The sequence below is a fragment of the Ranitomeya variabilis genome, chromosome 2, assembly GCF_051348905.1.
Source record: "Ranitomeya variabilis isolate aRanVar5 chromosome 2, aRanVar5.hap1, whole genome shotgun sequence".
NCBI classification, from domain to species: domain Eukaryota; kingdom Metazoa; phylum Chordata; class Amphibia; order Anura; family Dendrobatidae; genus Ranitomeya; species Ranitomeya variabilis.
The window spans coordinates 368,900,612-368,916,978 of record NC_135233.1 but is presented as its reverse complement, the minus strand read 5'-3'; the positions used below and the strand labels follow the sequence as shown (position 1 = coordinate 368,916,978).

At 43.3% G+C, this 16,367-nt stretch overlaps 1 pseudogene; it reads right to left on the bottom strand.

Annotated features, from left to right (window-relative positions):
* Positions 1–16,367, bottom strand: part of LOC143803776 (olfactory receptor 6C3-like) — a 60,607-nt pseudogene that overhangs the window by 24,057 nt on the left and 20,183 nt on the right.

Sequence of the window (16,367 nt, the reverse complement as noted above, 5' to 3'; positions counted from 1 at the left end):
GGTTAAAGGTTACCTTTAAAATTGGATCAATTAGGCTTCGGCCTACACTCTGCTCCCCCTGCAGAGCCTGGGCTCTAACACCGCCAGTTGGTGCCCGGTACTGCTAGCTGCACAGAGAAAAACACCAGCCAATGTGTCAGTGGGGTTCAGCACCGCCAGCTGTTCCCCTGCTGTGTAGCCGGCATCGTGTCCTGCAACAGCCACGCAGACACAACAGACCTACAAATGCCTCCAGTGAAGGCTTTGGCCTACACTCTGCTGCTGACCCTTTGCTCCAACACTGCTAGTTGGGGCTCTAGGAAGACAAGCTTGAATAGGTCCCCATCCTGGTTCCAGCACCGTCAGCTGGTTCCGGGCAGAGCCTTTGGCTTAGGTGCCTCCTTCTGGGTATCCGAGTTCCACCAACGTCAGGTGGTCCTTGGTAGTGCTTTCAGGCACGGGTACCTCCTGCTTAGTACCCGGGTTCCAGTAACGTCAGCTGGTCCTCGGTAGTTCCATTGGCTTTTGGACCTTCGGCTACCCATCCGGGTTCCAGTACCATCAGCTGGTTCTCGGCAGTGTCTTTTGCTCTTGTACCTTCTGCTCCCCATCCTGGTTCCAGTACCGTCAGCTGGCTCCGGGCAGAGCCTTTGGCTTAGGTGCCTCCCTCTGGGTATCCGAGTTCCACCAACGTCAGGTGGTCCTTGGTAGTGCTTTCAGGCACGGGTACCTCCTGCTTAGTAACCGGGTTCCAGTAACGTCAGCTGGTCCTCGGTAGTTCCATTGGCTCTTGGACCTTCGGCTACCCATCCGGGTTCCAGTACCGTCAGCTGGTTCTCGGCAGTGTCTTTTGCTCTTGTACCTTCTGCTCCCCATCCTGGTTCCAGTACCGTCAGCTGGTTCCGGGCAGAGCCTTTGGCTTAGGTGCCTCCCTCTGGGTATCCGAGTTCCACCAACGTCAGGTGGTCCTTGGTAGTGCATTCAGGCACATGTACCTCCTGCTTAGTAACCGGGTTCCAGTAACGTCAGCTGGTCCTCGGTAGTTCCATTGGCTCTTGGACCTTCGGGTAGCCATCCGAGTTCCAGTTCCATCAGCTGTTTCTCGGCATTTTCTCAGCCTTCTTGTACCTTCTGCTACATTTCCAAGTTCAAGACCCTAAAGACGACGACCCGGAAGACCACCCCTAAGATGACGACGACACCAGAGACGACAACCACTGAGATGACGACGACCCTGGAGACGATGACCCTGAAGACCACCCCGATGACGACGACCCCGGAGACGACGACCCTGGAGACGACGACCCTGGAGACGACGACGACATGGGAGACCGAGAAGCAGAAGAACAAGAGGCTGCAGAACAAAGAGCAGAAGAACATTAAGCATAACACTAAATATCAGAGCAAAAGATATTATCTAAATTATAAGCAAAAGAAGACTAAGCAGTGTATGGGGGTGAGTCCGTTCCTCCTCGTGGTGCCCCTGGATAAAGCCTGATGCTGCAGGCCAAACTGAACGCGGACAAATGTAACTCTTTTGTGACAGGCAGAACGGAAGGTGTAATCTTCAAACTTTTATAGATAACAACTACGGGAATGCCTGTCACAAATAAGAATATGATGAAGAAGTTGAATACGAAGAAGATAATAGTTAAATAAAAAGAATATGAACAATGTAAGAAAAAAAATAATAGGTAGAAGATGAAGAAGAAGATGAATAAGGTGAAGAAGTTGATGTCAAAGAAGCTGATGATGAGGATAATGAAGAAGAAAGTGTGGGAGAAGTAAAAAAGAAGGTGAAGGGCGTGGAAGTAGTGAAACATCAATATCTGACAAAATAAAAAAAAAAATAACATAGTCAAATTCTTTCTAACGCCGAACGTCATAAAAAAACCCCAAAATCCTGCTATTCTATTTGATTGGGCTAAACCTCTGTGCCTTTAATGTCTCCGCCACCTCCCCCAATACATCCTACATTATTCTTAGTTGTTTTCCTTCATGTAGAATGAACCTACAAGGAAAGAAAGGGTTTATTTTAATTCCGATATTTTCGTCCCATTGACTTGCATTGGGATCGGGTATCGGTATCGGATTAGATCCGATACTTTGACGGTATCGGCCGATACTTTCCGATACCGATACTTTCCGATATCGGAAGGTATCGCTCAACACTATTGACGACTTGACATCTTTATTTTTTAAGCTGTAAATAAGGGGATTCAATACAGGAATAGCAGCTGTGTTAAATAGGGAGAAGAACTTGTTGGACTTTGAAGTATCTAATGATGTAGGCATCAAGTACTGAAAGAAGAGGGTCGAGTAAAGTAGTATGACCACTGTGAGATGTGATGAGCAGGTGTAGAAGGCCTTCCGTCTACCCAGTGCCGGAATGGATCTTCAGTATTGTTTGAAATGATGAAGACATAAGATATGAACTTCAAAATGAATGGGGTAAAAGGGTAAAAGTAATGAGAAGAAGACCTTCTGTCAAGCTTAAGATCTCCAGGGTTGATGTATCACTGCAGGACAATATCTTGAGAGGCACAAGATCACAGAAGAAGTGATTTATTGTATTGTAGCATGTAATGCCCAAAAGCAAAATCATGTAGGGTATCACCTCTATCATGCCCAACAGCCAACAGCAAATTGCAAGAACAATGCAGAGTCTGTGGTTCATGACCATGTGGTATCTCAAAGGATCACAAATAGCAATATAGCGATCATAGCTCATTGCAGATAGAAATAGGAGCTCATCACATATGAGAAACCCAAAAAAGTACATCTGACAAATGCAACTCTCATACGAGACCCTGTTATCACCTATTATAAATATGATAAGGATGTTATGAAGAGTCACGGTGGTAGAGAACATATCTAATACAGACAGGTTAGCCAAGAAAAAGTACATAGGAGTGTGAAGTTTAGCATCCAGGCAGACCAAGAACAAAATGATCATGTTGCCACCAATGGTTAGGAGATAAATAAGAAGAACTGAAAGGAAGATTACCATCTGTAGCTCTGGAGCATCTGAAATGCCTTTAATAATGAAGAACATGACAAGGCTTTGATTTTTTTCTATTATTTCCATGCTGTTACCTGTTGGTAAGATCAAAAATGTTATATAAAAAAGATACTACATTACTGACATACAGTTGGGCTCAAAAATGTACATACCCCAGCAGAATTTTTGCTTTCTTTTCCTTTTTTTTTTAGAGAATATGAATGATAAGACCAAAACTTTTTCTCTACTCATGTTAGTGGTTGGGTGAAGCCGATTATTGTCAAACTACTGTGTTTTCCCTTTTTAAATCATAATGACAACCCAAACAATCCAACTGGCCCTGATACAAAGTTCACATACCTGGTGATTTTGGCCTGATAACATGCACAGAAGTTGACACAAATGGGTTTGAATGGCTACTAAAGGTAACATCCTCACTTGTGACCTGTTTGCTTGTAATCAGTGTTTGTGAATAAAAGCTGAGTGAGTTTCTGGGATCCAGACAGACTCTTGCATCTTTCATCTGGATTTCTGGATTGTGAGTCATAGGAAAGACAAAATAATTGTCAATGGAGCTGCGAGAAAAGGTAGTTGAACTGTATAAAACAGGAAAGGGATACAAAAAGATATCCAAGGAATTGATAAAACTAGCGGTGTGGCTATTTTCAAGATGCACAATAAGAAGACACTGAAGAAAAATGGGCTGCATGGTCCAGTCGCCAGAAGAAAGCCATTACTGCACAATTGCCACAAAGTATCTCACATACAATACTCAAAACAGCACAGAGACAAGCCTCAAAACTCCTGGAACAAGGTAATTTGGAGTGATCAGACCAAAATTGAACTTTATGGCCACAACCATAAACATTACATGGGGAAAGAGGTCAACAAGCCCTATGATGAAAAAAACACCATTCCTACCGTAAAGCACGGAGGTGAATCGCTGATGTTTTGGGGATGTGTGAGCTAGAAAGGTATAGGAAACTTGGTCAAAGTTGAAGAAAAGATGAATGCAGCATGTTATCAGCAAACACTGAAGGCAAATTTGCACTCATCAGCCCGGAAGCTGCGCATGGGACGTACTTGGACATTCCAACATGACAACAATCCAAAACACAAGGCCAAGTCAACCTGTCATTGGCTAAAGCAGATCAAAGTGAAGGTACTGGAAAGGCCATCTCAGTCTCCTGACCACTTTAGGGAGATCTGGAGCGCGCTGTTCATGATAGACAGCCCAGGAATTTACAGGAACTGGAGGCTTTTTGCCAAGAACAGTGGGCAGCTTTACCATCTGAGAAAATAAAGAACCTCATCCACAACTATCACAAAAGACTTCAAGCTGTCATTAATGTTAGAGGGGGCAATACACGCTAGAAATGGGGTATGTGAACTTTTGATCAGGGTCATTTTGATGTTTTGGGATGTCATTATGATTTAAATAGAGAAAACACAATAGTTTGAGAATAAACGACTTCACCCAACCACTAACCATGAGTGGGGAAAAAGTTTTGGTGTTATCATTTATATTCTCTGAAATAAGGCCAAAAAAGCAAAAATACTGCTGGGGTATGTAAACTTTTGAGAACAACTATAATCTAAAATATTGTACTGGAAAGTTATATTTGCAATTAGAAAGTTATTTACTAAACATCTAAGAAACAGATTAACCCCTTAGTGACAGAGCCAATTTGGTACTTAATGACCGAGCCAATTTTTACAATTCTGACCACTGTCACTTTAAGAGGTTATAACTCTGGAACGCTTTATCGGAAACCGCTGATTCTGAGATTGTTTTTTTCGTGACATATTGTACTTCAAGATAGTGGTAACATTTCTTCGATATTACTTGCGATTATTTATGAAAAAAACGGAAATATGGCGAAAATTTTTAAAATTTTGCAATTTTCAAACTTTGTATTTTTATGCCCTTAAATCAGAGAGATATGTCACGAAAAATAGTTAATAAATAACATTTCCCACATGTCTACTTTACATCAGCACAATTTTGGAAACAAGATTTTTTTTTGTTAGGGAGTTATAAGGGTTAAAAGTTGAACAGCAATTTCTCATTTTTACAACACCATGTTTTTTTTAGGGACCACATCACCTTTGAAGTCATTTTGGGGGGTCTATATGATAGAAAATAACCAAGTGTGACACCATTCTAAAAACTGCACCCCTCAAGCTGCTCAAAACCACATTCAAGAAGTTTATTAACCCTTTACGTACTTCACAGGAACTGAAACAATGTGGAAGAAAAAAATGAACATTTAACTTTTTTTTGCAAACATTTTACTTCAGAACCATTTTTTTGTAATTTTTACAAGTGTAAAAACAGAAATTTAACCACAAATTTTGTTGTACAATTTCTCCTGAGTACGCCGATACCCCATATGTGGAGGTAAGCCACTGTTTGGGCGCACCGCAGAGCTTGAAAGAGAATTGGCTGGAATTGAGATCGGACGCCATGTCGCGTTTGGAGAGCCCCTAATGTGCCTAAACAGTGGAAACCCCCCACAAGTGACACCATTTTGGAAACTAGACCCCTTAAGGAACTTATCTAGATGTGTGGTGAGCACTTTGAACCCCCAAGTGCTTCACAGAAGTTTATAACGTAGAGCCGTGAAAATAAAAAATCGCATTTGTTTTCACAAAAATGTTTTTTCGCCCACAAATTCTTATTTTCACAAGGGTAACAGGAGAAATTAGACCACAAAAGTTGTTGTTCAATTTCACCTGAGTACGTCGATACCCCATATGTGGAGGTAAACCACTGTTTGGGCGCACCGCAGAGCTTGGAAGTGAAGGAGCACCGTTTGACTTTTTCAATGCAGAATTGGCTGGAATTGAGATCGGATGCCATGTCGCGTTTGGAGTGCCCCTGATGTGCCTAAACAGTGGAAACCCCCCACAAGTGATACCATTTTGGAAACTAGACCCCTTAAGGAACTTATCTAGATGTGTGGTGAGCACTTTGAACCCCCAAGTGCTTCACAGAAGTTTATAACGTAGAGCCGTGAAAATAAAAAATCACATTTTTTCTACAAAAATGATATTTTTGCCCCCAAATTTTTATTTTCACAAGGGTAACAGGAGAAATTAGACCACAAAAGTTGTTGTGCAATTTCTCCTGAGTACGTCGATACCCCATATGTGGGGGTAAACCACTGTTTGTGCGCACCGCAGAGCTTGGAAGAGAAGGAGTGTCGTTTTACTTTTTCAATGTAGAATTGGCTGGAATTGAGATCGGATGCCATGTCACGTTTGGAGAGCCCCTGATGTGCCTAAACAGCGGAAACCCCCCACAAATGACACCATTTTGGAAACTAGACCCCTTAAGGAACTTATCTAGATGTGTGGTGAGCACTTTAAACCCCCAGGTGCTTCACAGAAGTTTATAACGTAGAGCCGTGAAAATAAAAAAATCGCATTTTTTCTACAAAAATGATCTTTTTGCCTCCACATTTTTATTTTACCAAGAATAACAGGAGAAAATGGACCCCAGAAGTTGTTGTACAATTTGTCCTGAGTACGCCGACACCCCATATGTGGGGGTAAACCACTGTTTGGGCGCATGGCTGAGCTCGGAAGCAAAGGAGCGCCATGTGACTTTTCAATGCAAAATTGACTGGAATTGAGATCGGACGCCATGTCGCGTTTGGAGAGCCCCTGATGTGCCTAAACAGTAGAAACCCCCCAAAAGTGACCCCAATTTGGAAACTAGACCCCCCATGGAACTTATCTAGATGTGTAGTGAGAACTTTGAATGCCCAAGTGCATCACAGAAGTTTATAATGCAGAGTCATGAAAAAAAAATATATTTTTTTTTTAACAAAAAAGATTTTTTAGCCCCCAAGTTTTTATTTTCACAAGGGTAACAAGAGAAATTGGACCCCAAAAGTTGTTGTCCAATTTTTCCTGAGTATGCTGGTACCCCATATGTGGGGGTAAACCACTGTTTAGGCGCATGGCTGAGCTCGGAAGGGAAGGAGCGACGTTTTGGAATGCAGACTTTGATAAAATTGTCTGCGAGCGTTATGTTGCGTTTGCAGATCCCTAATGTACCTAAACAGTAGAAACCCCCAACAAGTGACCCCATTTTGGAAAATAGACTCCCCAAGGAACTTATCTAGATATGTGGTGAGAACTTTGAATGCCCAAGTGCTTCACAGAAGTTTATAATGCAGAGTAGTGAAAATAAAAAATATATTTTTTTCCCACAAAAAAAGATTTTTAGCCCCCAAGTTTTTATTTTCACAAGGGTAACAAGAGAAATTGGATGCCAATATTTGTTCTCCAATTTGTCCTGAGTATGCTGGTACCCCATATGTGGGGGTAAACCACTGTTTGGGCACACGGCAGAGCTCGGAAGAGAAGGAGCGCCATTTTGGAATTCAGACTTTGATAGAATTGTCTGTGGGTGTTATGTTGCGTTTGCAGAGCCCCTAATGTACCTAAACAGTAGAAACCCCCCACAAGTGACCAAATTTTGGAAACTAGACCCCCTAAGGAACTTATCTAGATATGTGGTGAGAACTTTGAATGCTCAAGTGCTTCACAGAAGTTTATAATGCAGAGTAGTGAAAATAAAAAATAAAAAATTTTTCCCACAAAAAAGATTTTTAGTCCCCAAGTTTTTATTTTCACAAGGGTAACAGGAGAAATTGGACCCCAAAAGTTGTTGTCCAATTTATCCCAAGTACGCTGATGCCCCATATGTGGGGGTAAACCACTGTTTGGGCGCACGGCAGAGCTCAGAAGGGAGGGAGCACCATTTGACTTTTTTAGCGCAAAATTGGCTGTCGTGTTTGGAGACCCCCTGATGTACCTAAACAGTGGAAACCCCCCAATTCTAACTCCAACCCTAACTCCAACACACCCCTAACACTAATCTCAACCCGATCCATAATCCTAATCACAACCCTAATGATAATCACAACCCTAACCCCAAAACAGCCCTAATCTCAACCCTAACCATAACCCTAATCAGAACCCTAAATCCAACACACCCCTAACCCTAATCTCAAACCTAACCCTAATCCCAATACACCCCTAACCCTAATCCCAACCCTAGCCTTAATCCCAACCCTAACCCTAATCCCAACCCTAATCCCAAACGTAACCCTAATCCCAACCCTAATCCCAAACGTAACCCTAATACCAACCCTAATCCAAACCCTAACCCTAATCCCAACTCTAACCCTAACTTTAGCCCCAACCCTAACCCTAACTTTAGCCCCAACCCTAACCATAACTTTAGCCCCAACCCTAACCCTAATTTTAGCCCCAACCCTAGCCCTAACCCTAAATTTAGCCCCAAACCTAACCCTAAATTTAACCCTAACCCTAGCCCTAACTTTAACCCCAACCCTAACCCTAAGGCTACTTTCACACTTGCGTCGTACTCGGCCCAACCGGCGCTGTGGTTTAAGTACCCTTAGCGGCCGCCGTTAAAAGGAGTATCGGCGGTCGTTAAGGGGTTAAGAGCAGTAGCTACAGAACTATGTTTAGTGTACAGTGAAGAGCAAAAGAGGAACGCTGTTTTGAATTTTGACTTCCAGTCTCCATATCTCACCGCCCCCTACTGCTAGGATCGTCAGACTACCATAATTTTATAGACAATCATGTCGCCTATTTCATACATAAACTTGACTTGCAGCTATTTAGCATATGATTAGTTATGCAGATTCTTGTCATGTCACTGCATTGTTACTGATTTGCTCCTTGTGGTGGAAAAATATTTTTCTTTCTGAAAACTACAGAATACAACTTGTTCTCACATTCCCTAATAGCTCAGTGTGTTATTAGGTTGATTCCCAAGTGAAAGGCCATTGGTTTGAATTGAGGACCAACCATGAAGATGATCTCTTGGTCAAGGAAATTGCCGAACTGCATTATATGACTGCCATTACAGTTGGAGAATACGAAATTAAGTCCGCCCATCCATTCAGAAGCTAAAAGGTGGACATCCAGGTAAAATATCGGAGTCAAGAAGTCGGCTTATCCCAAGGTCTATCAGTTCTGGTGCAACAAACACGGCAGTGGAGGTGGCTCGTATGCTTCATAATAGCGAGATCACAGACGTTGATGCAATCACCGTGCGACACAAATGACTCAAGTCAGTAATGGTGGCCCGAAAAATGGTGAAGATTCCTCAACTTTAATATTGTCATAAGAAGCTTTGGTGCGAGTTTGCAAACAAGTACGAAAAGTGGACATTTCCATATTTGAAATGGGTTATTTGGAGCAATGACACAAAAGTCAATAGACTAAACTCTGATAAGTGCAAATGGGTCTGAAAGAAACAAGGTAAAAGGGGCTATTGGATTGAGAAATTAAAGGACATGTCAAGTTCGGTAGAGGAAGCCTGATGATATGGGGTTGTTTCATTGCCAAAGGCATTGGATACTTGACCAGGATCATTTGTGGTCTCCATGCTGATTTATATATGAGTATCCTACCAGATGAGTTACTTCGTACACTCAAGTACTATGGGTATGAAAAGGGCTATATAGTGTTCCAACAGGACAACAACACTAAGCATACGTCGAGATTGGCGTAGAATTGGTTCAATGACAGTGAAACACAGGTGCTAGAATGGCCCCCACAGTCCCCAGACCACAACCCATTCCAAACACTTGTGGGTAGAATTGAAGAAAAAGCTGTATACATACCCAAGTGAGTCGACAGTATGTACCAACTTTGGGAACGTGCAGAAGAGACCTGAGATCAGATTTTGGTCAACACATGTGTGAATCTGATCAAGAGCATGCCCAGAAGGATTCAGGCAGTGTTGAAGGCCAAAGACGGATTTACAAAATACTAATAAAATATTAAAAAATTAAATTTAGATCTTTAGAAGCAAAACAGTAACAATGCAGTGACATGACAAGAACCTGCATAACTAATCATTTGCTAAATAGTTGCAAGTCAAATTTAATTATGAGATAGCCAAGATGATTGTCTATAAAATTATGGCAGTCTCAAGTTAAACCAAAAGTGGATAATGAGATATGGATACTGAAAGTCAAAAGATCAAAACATCGTTACTCTTTTTGCTCTTCACTGTATACACAATATAATTTAATATGTCTTTTTATAATTATAATGATATTGTATTTATTTTATTTTTTATTGTGCAGTAGATATTTGTATATACACAGTGTAATAAAATAAAAGTATATTAAAAATTGTAAAATAAAATACATTAAATAACGGGTTCTCCAAGAATGGGGTAATAATGGCTGCTGTCACATACCAGGAAGCAGTTTTTGGGGCATTTTGATATACAATGGCTCAGAATCGTATTGTGCTTATTGTGTTCTATTATGTGTATATACAATAGTCACATATTTCAATCATGAGACCCATCTTAGTCCAGTGTCAGGAAGGGTTGCAGTCTAAAGAAGCACTGGTCGATATATGTGGATCAACTGTCAGAGGAGCAGCATTGTGAACAAAAATACCCGATCTGCTCACTCAGCCATGGAGAAAAAAAGAGCTTCTCCTCAACTGAGCACAACAGGATAAAGCTGGAGAAAAAAGCTCAGTTGTGCTCAATCAGCTGAGAGGATTTTTTTCCTGTCATAGCCTTGCTGAGTGAGCAGGTTATGTATGTTTACAGTGCGGCTTCTCTGTCAGTTGAGACACATGTCTCGAGCTGTGTTTGTTCAGGTTACAACTAGTGTTGAGCGATACCGTCCGATACTTGAAAGTATCGGTATCGGAAAGTATCGGCCGATACCGGCAAAGTATCGGATCCAATCCGATACCGATACCCGATACCAATACAAGTCAATGGGACTCAAGTATCGGACGGTATTCCTGATGGTTCTCAGGGTCTGAAGGAGAGGAAACTCTCCTTCAGGCCCTGGGATCCATATTAATGTGTAAAAGAAAGAATTAAAATAAAAAATATTGCTATACTCACCTCTCCGAGGGAACCGGCAGCGTTGTTTGCTTAAAATTCGCGCTTTTCTTTCCTTACGTGAAGTCCCGGCTTGTGATTGGTCGCGTGCCACCCATGTGGCGGCGACGCAACCAATCACAGCAAGCCGTGACGTAATTTCAGGTCATTCAGTATTTTAAAATTACGCTCCGGCTTTGTGATTGGTTGCGTCGCAGTCACATGGGCGACGCAACCAATCACAGCAAGCCGTGACGTAATTTCAGGTCCTTAAGGATTTTAAAATTACGTCCCGGCTTTGTGATTGGTTGCGTCGCAGTCACATGGGCGACGCAACCAATCACAAGCCGTGACGTCACGGGAGGCTGGACACGCGCGCATTTTAAAAATGCGCGCGTGTCCAGCCTCCCGTGACGTCCCGGCTTGTGATTGGTTGCAGCGCGGTCAACCAATCACAAGCCGGGAGGCTGGACACGCGCGCATTTTAAAATGCGCGCGTGTCCAGCCTCCCGTGACATCACGGCTTGTGATTGGTTGCGTCGCCCATGTGACTGCGACGCAACCAATCACAAAGCCGGGACGTAATTTTAAAATCCTTAAGGACCTGAAATTACGTCACGGCTTGCTGTGATTGGTTGCGTCGCCCATGTGACTTCGACGCAACCAATCACAAAGCCGGAGCGTAATTTTAAAATACTGAATGACCTGAAATTACGTCACGGCTTGCTGTGATTGGTTGCGTCGCCGCCACATGGGCTGCACGCGACCAATCACAAGCCGGGACTTCACGTAAGGAAAGAAAAGCGCGAATTTTAAACAAAGAACGCTGCCGCTTCCCTCGGTAAGGTGCAGGCTGCGTCGGAGAGGTGAGTATAGCAATATTTTTTATTTTAATTCTCTCTTTTACACATTTTTACATTAATGTTGTTTCGATACCGATACCCGATACCACAAAAGTATCAGATCTCGGCATCGGAATTCCGATACCCGCAAGTATCGGCCGATACCCGATACTTGCGGTATCGGAATGCTCAACACTAGTTACAACCCGTCTTGACAAATGACTAAGACAGATTTCAGCCTGAAGTATGTTCCTACTGTAATACCAGTGTAACTAAAGTAATAGACTCCTTTTTTTATTGTGTAAGTAATAAAATAGTGTGGCAAATCTCACCCCAAAAGGGAAACGCAGGTATGCAGTCATTATCTGTCTAATTGTGGTAAAACAGAGCAAAATATAGTGTTGACAATCGCTATGGGACGTTTCTCCCAGGACACACACATTACATTTGTAATAGTCTCCAGAGTGTTCTAGAAAAAATACAATTTCTTAATTGTAAGTGCAAACATAACTACAAAAAATGTAACCCAAATTGGTATTTACATTTGTATATTCGAAATCTAAAGTTTCATTAAGATTGTTTGGTAGGTTCGTTGGGCTGGCAAGTTTGGAGACTGCGTTCTTTATTCAAAATGGAGAGGTAGCTGCAAGAACTCAAAACAGAAAGGCTTTCTGAAGGCTTTATAAAAAGATTTCCTGTGAAATAGTATTGATAGTCTGGGAAGGGTGTTAGGGCTGGCGGAACGCACCGAGTAAATACAGAGATAGTATAGGTGCGTTCGCAGCCCAGGGTCCACCGTGCAGGAGTGGAACCTGCTGCTAGTAAATGGCGGCACTATATGGCGGTACTACACCTGAATAGACTCGGGTACCGTCACTCGGTCTGAATAAGAGACTCCGGTGAGGAGTTGTTTGTGTGCTATGCTGACTGCATGACCACAGTTTGCTCTGTTTGGTAGCTGTGTTCCTCTGTTAGGTTAACAGGGCACAGCGTTTCCCTATCCTAACGATTCTGTGAAGTAACAGAGTTTGCTAATACCGCCATATAGTGCCACCAATTACTAGCAGCAGGTTCCTCTCCTGCACGGTGGACCCCTGGGAAACGTCAGTGTCTAGTGGTAGTAGGTGGAGGAACACTAGACACTGCGACGTTTGCTGTTATGATCTGGTGGCCTAGGAGCAGCATGGGACGTACTCTGGAGAAGGTGGTATCTGTACTAACCGCAGACCCTGAACTTAACACCGCAACTAGAAGTAGCCGTGGAATGTACCTAACACTCCCTAGACATCTCAACACAGCCGGAGGACTAAATACCCCTAGAGATAGAAAAGGGAAAACTATCTTGCCTCAGAGAAAATCCCCAAAGGATAGACAGCCCCCCACAAATATTGACTGTGAGAGGAGAGGGAAATAACATACGCAGACTGAGATTTAGCAAAGGAGGCCGCTCTAGCTAAATAGAAAGGATAGGACAGAGTACTATGCGGTCAGTATTAAAACACTAGAAAATATCCACCACAGAAAATACAAAATCTCCACATCTAACTAAAGATATGGAGGGTATATCTGCATCTCCAGAGATACCAGCTTGGCTGAACAAATCCTTATACAGACCAAGCTGGACAAGACAAACATGGAAAAGAACTGAACAATAAGGCCAACAGCATGTGGACTGCAAAAAACAAGGCCAGAACTTATCTTTGTTGAAATGAACAGCAAAGCAGGAGAGACCAGGAAGGGATGTGAATCCTCCAGGAACCATGGACAACTGGCACTGACTAAAGGGTCAAGCAAGACTAAATAGCCCAGTCAGGATTGCAATAAGTGAACACACCTGATGACTGCAGCGATCCAAAGACAGCAGCGCTACCACTTATAACCACTGGAGGGAGCCCAAGAGCAGGATTCACAACAGTACCCCCCCTTGAGGAGGGGTCACCGAACCCTCACCAGAGCCCCCAGGCCGATCAGGACGAGCCAAATGAAAGGCACGAACCAAATCGTCAGCATGAACATCGGAGGCAACAACCCAAGAATTATCCTCCTGGCCATAACCCTTCCATTTGACAAGATACTGAAGCTTCCGCCTCGAAAAACGAGAATCCAAAATGTTCTCAACCACATACTCCAACTCCCCATCAATCAACACCGGGGCAGGAGGATCAACGGAGGGAACAACGGGCACCACATATTTCTGCAACAAAGATCTATGAAAAACATTATGGATGGAAAAAGAGGCTGGAAGGGCCAAACGAAAAGACACTGGATTGATAATGTCAGAAATCCTATAAGGACCAATAAACCGAGGCTTGAACTTAGGGGAAGAAACCTTCATAGGAACATGACGGGAAGACAACCAGACCAAATCCCCAACCCGAAGCCGGGAACCAACACACCGACGACGGTTAGCAAAATGCTGAGCCTCCTCCTGAGGCAACACCAAATTGTCCACAACATGAGCCCAAATTTGTTGCAAGCTGTCAACCACAGAGTTCACCCCAGGACAATCAGAAGGCTCAACCTGCCCTGAAGAAAAACGAGGATGAAAACCAGAATTACAAAAGAAGGGCGAAACCAAAGTAGCAGAACTAGCCCGATTATTAAGGGCAAACTCGGCCAATGGCAACAAAGCCACCCAATCATCCTGATCAGGAGACACAAAGCATCTCAAATAAGTTTCCAAAGTCTGATTAGTTCGCTCGGTTTGGCCATTTGTCTGATGATGAAATGCGGAAGAAAAAGACAAATCAATGCCCAGCCTAGCACAAAAGGCCCGCCAAAACCTAGAAACAAACTGGGAACCTCTATTGGACACAATATTCTCCGGAATGCCATGCAAACGAACCACATGTTGAAAAAACAATGGAACCAAATCAGAAGAGGAAGGCAATTTAGGCAAAGGTACCAAATGAATCATCTTAGAAAACCGGTCACAAACAACCCAGATAACCGACATCCTCTGGGAAACCGGAAGATCTGAAATAAAATCCATAGAAATATGCGTCCAAGGCCTCTCAGGGACCGGCAAAGGCAAAAGCAACCCACTAGCGCGGGAACAGCAAGGCTTGGCCCACGCACAAGTCCCACAGGACTGCACAAAAGAACGCACATCCCGTGACAAAGAAGGCCACCAAAAGGACCTACCAACCAAATCTCTGGTACCAAAAATCCCAGGATGGCCAGCCAACACAGAACAATGAACCTCAGAAATCACTTTACTAGTCCATCTGTCAGGAACAAACAGTTTCCCCACTGGACAGCGGTCAGGTTTATCAGCCTGAAATTCCTGAAGAACCCGTCGTAAATCAGGGGAGATGGCAGAAAGAATCACCCCTTCCTTCAAAATGCCGACCGGCTCAAGGACCCCAGGAGAATCAGGCAAAAAGCTCCTAGAGAGGGCATCAGCCTTAACATTCTTAGAACCCGGAAGATACGAGACCGCAAAATCAAAATGGGAGAAAAACAGGGACCATCGGGCCTGTCTAGGATTCAGCCGCTTGGCAGACTCGAGGTAAATCAGATTCTTATGATCGGTCAAGACCACAATACGGTGCTTGGCCCCCTCAAGCCAATGTCGCCACTCCACAAATGCCCACTTCATAGCCAACAACTCACGATTGCCGACATCATAATTGCGTTCCGCAGGTGAAAACTTTCGAGAAAAGAAGGCACACGGTTTCATCAAGGAACCAGCAGAATTCCTCTGAGACAAAACGGCCCCTGCCCCAATCTCAGAGGCGTCAACCTCAACCTGAAATGGAAGAGAAACATCCGGCTGACGCAACACAGGGGCAGAAGTAAATCGTTGTTTAAGCTCCTGAAAGGCAGAAACAGCTGCAGAGGACCAATTCGTCACATCAGCACCTTTCTTCGTCAAATCGGTCAGGGGTTTAACCACACTGGAGAAGTTGGCAATGAAACGGCGATAAAAATTAGCAAAGCCCAAAAATTTCTGAAGGCTCTTCACGGATGTGGGCTGGATCCAATCATGAATGGCCTGAACCTTAACCGGATCCATTTCTATAGATGAGGGAGAAAAAATGAAGCCCAAAAAAGAAACCTTCAAACCTTCTGTACTCCGAAGAGGCACTTAGACCCTTTAACAAACAAAGCATTATCACGAAGGATCTGAAATACCATCCTGAGTTCCTTCACATGAGACTCCCAATCATCTGAAAAAATCAAAATATCATCCAAATATACAATCATGAATTTATCAAGATAATTCCGAAATATATCATGCATGAAGGACTGAAACACAGATGGAGCATTAGAGAGCCCGAATTGCATCACAAGGTATTCAAAATGGCCTTCGGGCGTATTAAATGCAGTTTTCCATTCGTCACCCTGCTTAATACGAACAAGATTATATGCCCCTTGAAGGTCAATCTTAGTAAACCAACTTGCCCCCTTAATCCTAGCAAACAAATCAGAAAGCAAAGGCAAAGGGTATTGGAATTTGACCGTGATCTTATTCAAGAGGCGATAATCAATACAGGGTCTCAAGGAGCCATCCTTCTTGGCAACAAAAAAAAAACCTGCTCCCAATGGTGAAGAAGATGGCCGAATATGCCCCTTTTCCAAAGACTCCTTAACATAACTCCGCATGGCGGTATGTTCAGGCACAGACAGGTTGAAA